This window comes from Fukomys damarensis, unplaced genomic scaffold (genome assembly GCF_012274545.1).
Source record: "Fukomys damarensis isolate Sample0158 unplaced genomic scaffold, DMR_v1.0_HiC HiC_scaffold_39, whole genome shotgun sequence".
NCBI classification, from domain to species: Eukaryota; Metazoa; Chordata; class Mammalia; order Rodentia; family Bathyergidae; genus Fukomys; species Fukomys damarensis.
In genome coordinates, this window is record NW_022900951.1 from 111,168,355 (window position 1) to 111,178,609 (window position 10,255).

Here is a 10,255-nt window from a genome sequence, read left to right on the forward strand (position 1 = left end):
TATGGTTTCAGATCCGGAAACCATTACGTGGCTTCTGGACCTGCCCATGGTGTCGCTGAGCCTGCCCAGTGAACCAGGACCATCCCCACGATGCCCACAGGGAAAATGGCCACTCTGCTAGACCATCCACTGTCTCTGAGCTCTCTGGGGTTGGCAAGTGCCTTTGGGCCAATCTTATCCCTACCCATCCTGTCACACAGGTGGTCCAATCTTAGGGACACAAAGATGGGGATATAGATCCTTGCCAGTCCCCGACCTCAGGTTGTATCCAAGCCACTTCCTGGGGCTAAAGTGGCCAATGGCATCCTGTTGTGCCTCCTGAAGAAGGTCTGCAGTAGAGGGTTGCTGAATGTGTTGGGGAGCTGTAGGTGATGATGAGAATGATGGTCCACGAATGGCTCGCAGCCCTGCCACCTCCCCATGGCCAGGGGCAAATGGCAGTACCCTGGTCAGGGTCTGCAGGAGGTGCAGAATTGCCACCACCCTTCCACATGCATCCCAGGCCCTGGATGTTCCACTGATATGGCCCTCAAAAGCTGTCTCTTCCTCCCTCCCCTCCTCCCTCCCTCCTGTTCCGAGGAATAAAGTCTTGCAACACTCTGCTTAGCTGATGATGCCTGGTGCTTTCGACTGGGAGATGACCCTGTGTCTCACTTCACCTTGAACAGGACAAAGCATTGGGAGAGGCAAACATAGACCACAGTCCTGCAGATAAACAAGAAAGCATCAGAAGTCCAAATTCTCTAAAAGGCCCGTCACATAATTTCTTTCCTTTGTTCTAAGCACAACATTCGAGTCCAGTAGGACAGCATCTTGCCCTCTCCATCTAGGTTCCACACAGACACTGGAAGAAACAAAGGGGAGAGGAGAGGGAGATGGGAAAGTGAAGGAAACTGCAAGCAATATAAAGTGTTTCTTTGCAAAGACTCGGAAGAAGCCTCACAGTATTCTCAGCTGTAGTAACAATGTAGCCAGAATGATGCACATCCAAGTCTTAAAAATACCATCAGACATGTCCATCACACCTGTGAGGAAAGTACTCTTTGTTAATCAGTGCTCTTTTATTCAGAATGAAGGCATGCATGGCCATATTAGGTACACAGAAAATACTGCCTTTTTTTCCTTTTTTTTAAACAAGGTATTGCTGTGCTGTTCAGGCTCACCTTGAACACACTGATGTAGGCGAAGCTGGCCTGGAACTCAGGGCAATCTTCCTGCCGATCTTCCCAAGTACTGGGATTGCATATCTTTGCCACACTGTGAAACAGCACTGTGCTGTAGTAACTTTCTGAGTCCTTTTCAGAATCAAATTTTGTTTCTTGGCCCTCTATCTTTTGTTTGCCTGCACTAAAAGGCCACACAGGGAGGATTGGGGAAAGGCTGGCAGAGTCCTTCTAGGCCTCCCAACACTAGTATCATAATAGCATTGAGTGACTTCTGGTACTAGGCTACCTAGACCACCAAGAGAGAGACTCGGGCACCCTGAGAAATGGTTTTGAGTGCTGCAGATTTAGCTCAGTGGTGCCGCTGACTGTCTCACAAGCACAAGGTCCCTATAGTACAAATAAACCATAAAAGATAAATGGTTGTAAGGCATCCTCTCACCAAACTGGAGTTTGCCCTCAGAGTTTGCACACCCCAGTGGCCCACAGATGACAGGTGAGTCCACTCTAGCTTTCGTATCCTGTCATGGGAATGCAAGACAAAGGCCTTTGCCATCTCCACCCAAGAAGTGCTGGCAAATCATCTAAAACACCTCCAATTCCTAAGTCTGTGGCTGGAAACTCACACGTTTGCTAGTTTTTGCTGGCATAGAGCTCTTTCATCATGAAGCACAAAATGCAGCTCTGAGTGAGGTGGGGATCTTATTAGATGATAGGGAGGAGTTCACAGAAATAAATATGGAGAGAGCTGAAAGGCAGAAAGGACGGGGATACGAGAAACCAAAGAGAGGAGGTCAGTGTCAATGGATCCCTCTGTAACATGGCAAGTAGAGCCTCATGCGAGGTAGGAGTAGGAGGGCCAACAAAGGCTTCATGTCAGAAGAGAGTTTGGCTCACTTGCAGGTGACAGCTCTTGGAAGGGAATGGGGCAGAGTAGCCCTGTCATGCAGGGCTGCTTTTGAAAGGGAGAGGAAAATACAAGGTTGCAGTGGTGCACAGGGGAGGTGTACTGTCCCACCTTCTGACCCTGAGGTCCAGGGTATGAAAGGAAAGGACAATTTTCCCTTGAAAGAAATGCGAGAAAGCAGTATCTTTGGAAACTGTCTTAGTTTACATGACGAAAGTACCCGAAAGTCCTCGTGTGGACATAGACAGGGCTTTTCTAAGGTGGTGACAGATTCATTGGGGAGATATAAACTGACTTGATATTAGGAAACGCAGTCTGGAAAGAAAATGTAGGTCACTGAGGGCACGACCTGGAAGAAGACATATCTCATTTGCCATTTGCCAGCTCTTCATTGCTCTCTCTCTCTCTCTCTCTCTCTCTCTCTCTCTCTCTCTCCCCTTCCTAACTGCCATGATTTGAGAAGGTTTCCACTGCCCAATGCCTTCCACTATGCAATATCTGCCTTGGTGCCAGGTATACACAGACAATAAATGTGCATCAAAATAAAGCCATCTAATTGGTGGGTGTGGGCTGTTTTAGCTCAATGAGGAGGAAAGAATATTAAGACAGATTTTCCACCATGAGTAAGGTTAGTTTTGTGACTACATATGAATGTGGTTTAGAAGTCTATGGAACTGGGTTGTGGGAGGATTTTGGAAAGTTTGAGATGAAAATAGTAGCTCTAGAAGCCCTAGAAATCTGTAAGATGGGTTCATGGGAGATTATGATTCTTAGGAGACCAGCATCTAGATACAAATATATATTGTAAAGATCAGGCTCAGATTTCAGTGGGGTACATGGAATCCATTGGCATTTGAACTCAACACCATGTGTGTTATGATTTAAAGAAAGATGTCTACATTTTGCTCATGCACTGTGACTTTGTAGGACATTGATTTTAAGGGGAGTGGACTAATTAATCTAGAGAAGGAATTTCAAAGCTGCCCACCTCTCAGGCTGTGGCATGGGTACTGGTGGGAGCTGTACATTATAAATCAAGAGCAAACAGTATAGCTGAGTGATTTTAAAAGTTTTGGGTATCAACAGAAGCAGCTACTTATATAGTTGGAGCCTGTGAACTTTTGGCTGAGGAGAGTTTTGTTGCTTAAATATTAGAAGTTAAATAAGTAAAGTACTGTACATCAGCACAATAGGAAAGAAGACTTGATGCTATCTGAAAAATCAGCAACACCCCATCCTTCACAGGCTACAGTATGCAAATGTGAAAGACTTGGCTCTGAGAAGTGTGACCCGTGGCCTACTGCTCAAGAAGGGTTACCCAGGGAATTGGTTTTGTGGGATTTGTATGACAGCGCTTAACCATCCAAGCACTTAGAATCCTTTGCAGCAAGGATAAATAGGGAGTCAGTACTGATCAATCTGTTGGCTGACCTTGCCATCACACAAGTGGCACTAGATTCACAGACATGCAGAATGCAATAGCTCTGGGTTCAACCTGCCAAAGATTGAAACTAGACCCCTGTCTGGGATGGAGTTTTAGCTTCGTGGTGCTGTTCCTTGCAATTGTGAAGTCCTGAGTTTGATACCCAGTACCTGGGGGAAAAAAAAACTAGATCCATGTAGTTCACCTTGCACTAAACTAAAATGAAAGTCTATTAAAGATCTAAATATTAAAACAGAAACAATAAACTTGCAGGAAAATAAACTAGGTAGAACTGTTGAAGACATCGGCATTGGAAAAGAGTTTATGTACAAAAGCTCTGCAGTGTGGGAATTATCACATAGAATCAACAACTCGGATATCATCTTTTTAAAAAGCTTCTGCACAGCAAGAGAAACCAAGAACAGAGCTATGAGACAACCTACAAGGTGGGAAAAATGTTTCATCATCTGTTCCTCAGAGAAAGGACTACTATCTAGAATATATAAACACCTCTAAGAGTCAGCCCTGAAAAATGTGAAGACTCAATTGAAAAGTGAGCATCTGAAATGAACAGACATTTCTGAGACAAAGAAGTAAAAGCAGCAAATAAATATATGAATAACTGTTCATCAATATTCATTCAATAGATGCAGAAAAAAACAACACTGAGAATCCATCTCACCAAAGAAAGAATAGGTTGTACCAAGACATGAACCAATAACAAATTTTGGCGGGGTTCTAGGGAGAAAAAAACCCTTCTCTATGTTTGGTGGGAGTGCAGAATTGTGTAACCACTGTGGAAATCAATATGGAGGTATCTCAAAATATTAGGATTAGAGGTCACATTTGACCGAGCTATGCTGCTGCTGGCTAACTTTCCAAAAGAATTAAAAGAATGATACCATAGCTATATATGCACACCCATGTATATAGCACGACACCTTGTAATAGCTAAATCTTGGGAAGAGCTCAAGTGCCTATCAACTGGAGAATGGATAAAGACAATGTGATTTTTTAAGAAAATGGAGTACTCTTCAACCTTAAATAATGAGAAATAGAGACACTTATAGTTAATGGGTGCACAATCTTTTTTTGGGGGGGGGTTGAGACAAGGTCTCACTATGTAGTTGAGACTGATCTGCATTTCATTATATAGCCCAGGCTGGTGTCGAACTCACATTGATCCTCATGCCTCAGCCTCCTGAGTGCTGGGATTACAGGCCTGCACCACCACGGCAGGCCCAAGGCCAAACTCTTAAGTGAAATAAATAGGACCCACATGTGTAAATGCCACATAGTTTCTCTGGTATGAGAAACTGCAAGTGCAAATAAAAATGAAAATATTTAATTGATAATGTGAAATAGGAAGAAAAGTTACTAAGGGGTAGGGGAAGTGAGAGGGGTTGGTGAAATGAAAGCAGTTAGAGGAAAAACTTATGCAAAAAGAAATAAATGGAAACAAAGCTTTTGCAAATAGGGAGGTGTAGAGGGGTTGCAGGGAGGGCAGGGGAATGGGCAGAAAAGAAGAAGTAAGATACATCATGTAAAGGTACAAGTTCCCCGTGATAAATGTAAATGTACCATATATCTAAAATGGACCACTAAAAGAATTTAAGAGGAAAAAATACAATAAATTCCCTGTAACTTATTAAAGATATCAAATTGGATGGAATACTGCATAAAGTATTTTAAAAATAGTTGATGAAATGATCAGGGAATTCAAAGAACTCACAAACAACTGATAAAATTAAGGAAGACAGTGCTGGCTAAGACAGATAATTTCAGTAAAGAGATAAATATGCTGTAAAAGAACCCAATAGATGTTTGGATATCAAAAGCTCAATATGTTAAATATAAACTCAGGTAAAAATCTCATCAATGGATGCCATCAAACAGAAGAAAGAATATCGGAGCTTGTCACCAAGTTGGATAAGCTAAATCATACATATGATAATAAAAGAAAAGTAAGAACCTATAAGTCAAATTTACAGGATCTCAGGGACAATGCTGAAAGTTAAAAGTTAAGCTCTATAGGTCTCAAGGGAAGGAGTAAAAATACAAGGGACTGCCATAGAAAACACATTTGCTGAAATAATAGCAAGAATTTCACAAATCTGGAGAATGATATAGGCATACAAGTATTGCAGATATTTGGAGCCCCAATGGGAATGACCAGAAGAGAATATCTCTACATCATATTTTATTTGAAATGCCAAAAAAACTCAGAACAAAGAGAATTTATTAAAAGCTGCAAGAGAGAAAATCCAAGTGACCTATACTCAAGAACCCATCAGAATAAAGGCAGACTTCTCAATAGAAACCTTACAGACTAGGAGGGCATGGAACTGTATATTGAAAGCCCTCACAACACACGACTTTCAACCTAGTGTGTTGCACTAGTCAGCTTCTTCTTGCTGGGATGCAGCATCTGACATGACAATTTTAAGAAGTTTAATTTAACTCACGGTTTCAGGGGATTCAATCCATGGTTGGATGTCTTCAGAGGAAAACATCTTACCACATGGTATCCCTGGGAAAAAGAACAGTGGAAAAATACCAGCAAAAAAGAGACTAGATACGGTGTTCACGAACCACTACAAACGACCCTGACACACAGCGAGTGAAGTTGACAGATAGTCTTAGTCTTCCTATTCTAACCCTGTTAACTTGACAACCAAATACAATTTAAACCATACTTAATCTCAAAATAAACACAATAATTTGATTTTTTAACCTCATACAATTGTCTTGCATACACCAAAAATGCAATAATCCCTTTTCCCAAGTCAACAGTACAAGCATTTTCAAAAGTCAACGTCACACTTTGAAAAGATCCTATATTTTGATCAAACTTGGTTTTATTCCAGGAATGAACATGTGTTTTAACACATGAATATCAATACAGTTAATATGACACATGAACAGAATCAGGTAGACACATCACATTGAGATCACATTTGATGCAGAAAAAGTATATGACAATATATAACATCACTTCATGAGAAAAAAGAGCCCTGGAGAAAGGACATATAGAAGGATTTGCCCTTAAAATAATAAAGTCTATATACAACAGAACCACAGTCAATATCATACAGAATGGAGAAAACAGAATGTCATTCCTCTAAAATCAGGAATGAGACAAGGTTGTTCACTCTCAGTACTCCTACTGGATATAACTGTTTAATTTTTAAACAGAGCAAATGCAAGAGAAAAGAAAGAAAAAGGATACAAAGAGAAGCTGACAAAGTGGATTATCACTACCTCAGAAAACCACTGGGCTGCGGTTTTAGCTCAGTGGTGCCGCTGCCTGCCTCGCAAGTGCCAGAACCTGAGTTCGATGCCCAGTACCAAAAATAAATAAATAAATAAATAAAAGAATGAACGAAAGAAAGGAAGAAAAAGGAGACCCTAAAAGCTGCACAGAAAAATTTGAAAATCTGATAAGTGAATTAAGCAAATGGGTAAGATACAAAATCTACTTATTAAAAGTAATAGGTTTTTCTGCAAAACAGTAAAGCTCATGGTTAGGCAAACACCATAAAAACATCAATAATAAAATCCCTACATACTACATATAAATCTAAGGAAATATTCTATAATGAAAATTATGCAATTCTTATAGACAAAACCTGAAGAAGACACAAAGAGATGGAAAGTTTTTCTATTTTCCTATATCAGAACATGTGATATAGTTACAACAGAGATGTATGACAAACATGATGTACAGATTCACTATAATACCCCCAAAATACCAATCTTACTCTGTACTTATGCCAGTGTCCCAAGCCCTACTTTGGGGGACCACCTGTGCCTGGCACACCTGGACAGCCTTGTTTGGGTACATAGACTTGCTATATTGTTCTCCCTGACCCTCGCCTAAAGAGGATGAAGGACAAAGAGACAAAGAGTCAGTTTAACATTCAGGCAGCCAAGGGTCTTTGGCCACTCATTAGGTAGAGGAGCACACTCCACCCAATTAAGCTCTTCTTGCCTTTAACCACCCAAGGACCGGTACAAGCAAGCAGCATAACATAAGTTTCATCTGTTTTCCAAATCCATTTGTAAATGCTCTGGTAAACAATTTAACATCAGGTATCTTAATATTTCCTTAGAACTTGTGATATGCCAATATTCTTGAGTGCAGCCTTGCTCCTTTGTGCTCACAGCGGAGGCAAATTAGGCCTCAATTTTCCTCTAGTGACTGACAGTATTATTTACTGAGGTAGAAAAAATGTTATAAAGTTCACTTAAAAACACAAGAGATCCATTCTCTCACATGAAAAGAGGAAAATAAAGTGTTTGTAGATGGGGAGGGGAGGAGGGGGTGAAGGGAGGGCAGAGGTAAGGGGAAAAATGAGAATCAAGACTTGCCATGTAAAGGTACATGATCCCAACAATGAATGTAACTGTACTGTATCCCTAAAATGTACCAATAAACTCAACAAAATTTAAATTAAAAAAAAAACAAAAAAAAAAACACAAGATATCCAGAATGGTCAATACAATCCTGAGCAAAAAGCACAATGCTAGAAATATCATAATACTCCATTTCTAAATATGCTGCAAAGTTATTGTAATGAAAATAACATGACCCTGCTAAGAAAAGCGTATATGTAAACCAAGGGAACCGAATAGAAGACCCAGAAGCAAACTCAGATGGACAGGGTTGTCTGATTGAAAAAGGGCCAAAAGGTATATTGGAAAGAAGACAGCCTCCAAAACAAATATTGCTGAACAAACAGTATATTCACATATGCAAGATTGAATGTGGACTCCCCTTATCACTTCGTTCAAATAGTAATTCAAATAAATGAGAGACAATTATAGGGACGTACAGTTTTGAAACTGGTAGAAGAAAACGTAGGGAAAACCTTCAAGACATCCACATAAAAGCAACTTCCTGAATAATACTACAATAACTCCACAAAGAGCAAAAATTAATGAATGAGATTCCATCAAATGTTTAAAAAGGTTCTGCACAGTAATCAATTAATCAATCATTGAAAAGAGAGCCTATGTAGTGGAAGAAAATGTTTGACTTGCTAATTTTTGATATTGGATTAATATTCAGAATGTATAAAAATTCAACAGCCATAATACCAAAAATACCCAAATCAAAATTGGGCAAATGTACTAAATAGACACTTCTCAAAACAGGAAGCACAAATGACCAATATGTACGTGAAAATCTAGTCAACATTTTTTCAAACAGCAGAGTAATGCAACTTAAAGCTACATGGAGATTCCATCCCATCACATTCAAAATGGCATTTATCAAGAACACAAAAATAGAGTCAGAAGCCTGACTGGACCACAGCAGCACAGAAGCACAGGCCTCAGTCAGGGTCTCGTCAAGACACAAGTGGCTTGGGCATAAAGGTCCCAGCCAATAGCCCACTAGCACAACAGCTGTATAGGCATGCAGGCCCCGGCCAGAGGCCCACTGAAATACGATGGCTAAGCATGCAATTTTAGCAGCAGAAACCCTCTCTGACAAGAGTGCAGAACACTGATCCAGAAGGCCATCATTCTGAACTCAGAAATTGGCCCAGGGGTGAGCAGCGAAGAGAACGAGACTCTAAGGCATGCTGACAGTGGAAGTCCATTGGGTGAACAAAGAAGCAAAGGTGAATGCATCTGTTCAAATGAGAAAATACTTAAATAAGCCTCAAAATCAGACTTCCAGATCACCAAAGGCAACCCCAAGATGAAATGAGATGTAAAAATCTGGTATGCAAAATCCTGTACTGCCTGAGCTGGCAATGAGAGAGGATCTGGAAAATATAACCTCAGAAATAATTTCTCAGATAACAACAGAGATTGTGTCCATTGTGAAAAAACATGATTCATAATTATAGAGCAGACACAGAAAAAAAAAGTAGAGGAGCTCAATAACATGATGGAATCCAAGTATAGGAAACAAATGAAATCCACTAAGCAGATGCAAACAGACATCCAGCAAATTAAAAACTTTGTTGAAAATATATGCAGCAGAATGAGCCACTGCGAGGATAGAATATCAGACACAGAAGACAGGGTTGCAATTAGTAAGCAGGAAAAGAAAAATTTCTTAAAAATTTAAGAGGCCACAAGAAATGAATCTGGCATCTGCTAGAAGAGGAAAAGAAGAATAACATAAGACTGATGAGATTCACTAAACCCACCTCCAGCGTCTCGGGCCTTCATCAGAGCAGGCCTTTGCGGATTGCCCAGCTGCATGGGGAGCTTGCTGCTCCCCCTCCTTCCGTGCCCCAGGCCTTCATTGGAGCAGACCTGAGAAGACTGTCCCGCCACATGGGCACCTCTGCAGCATTCTTCTCTCCCCCGTCCATGCTCTTGGGCTTCCTCATTGTGCCTGTACCTGCATCCACACTGCAGAGGCACAGGTAGTCATAAAGGCCATTCTACTGAGCTCCAGAAGAGAGAACAGAAGTGAACTGTGATAAAGGCACATCAGACCTCCATAGTTGGTAAATTGGAGGGAGCGCCACCTTCCATCAGATCTTGGAGTATCTTCAGAGAAAGGGCAGAGGGAACCTGCAGTACAACCTTGCAGAGTTCAACCCCGCAGGAGGTCCCGGAGCTCAACATTGGCCTTGCAGCCAAAATTCAGCCTGAAACTCAGGGGTGTGCCATTGGCTGGCTGACACTGATTGACTTAGTTCTGCGCATGCTGCCCACATTGCCTATTGTGACAACAGAGATATACCCTGAAAGAGGCTCTTCAATTTGTTTTTCTTTTCCTCTTATTTTTAATTTTTT

General features: G+C 41.1%; 1 pseudogene; it reads left to right on the plus strand.

The window, feature by feature from the left end:
* Positions 1-9,637: 9,637 nt before the first annotated feature.
* LOC117283218 overlaps positions 9,638-10,255 on the plus strand; it is a 50,274-nt pseudogene continuing 49,656 nt past the window's right edge.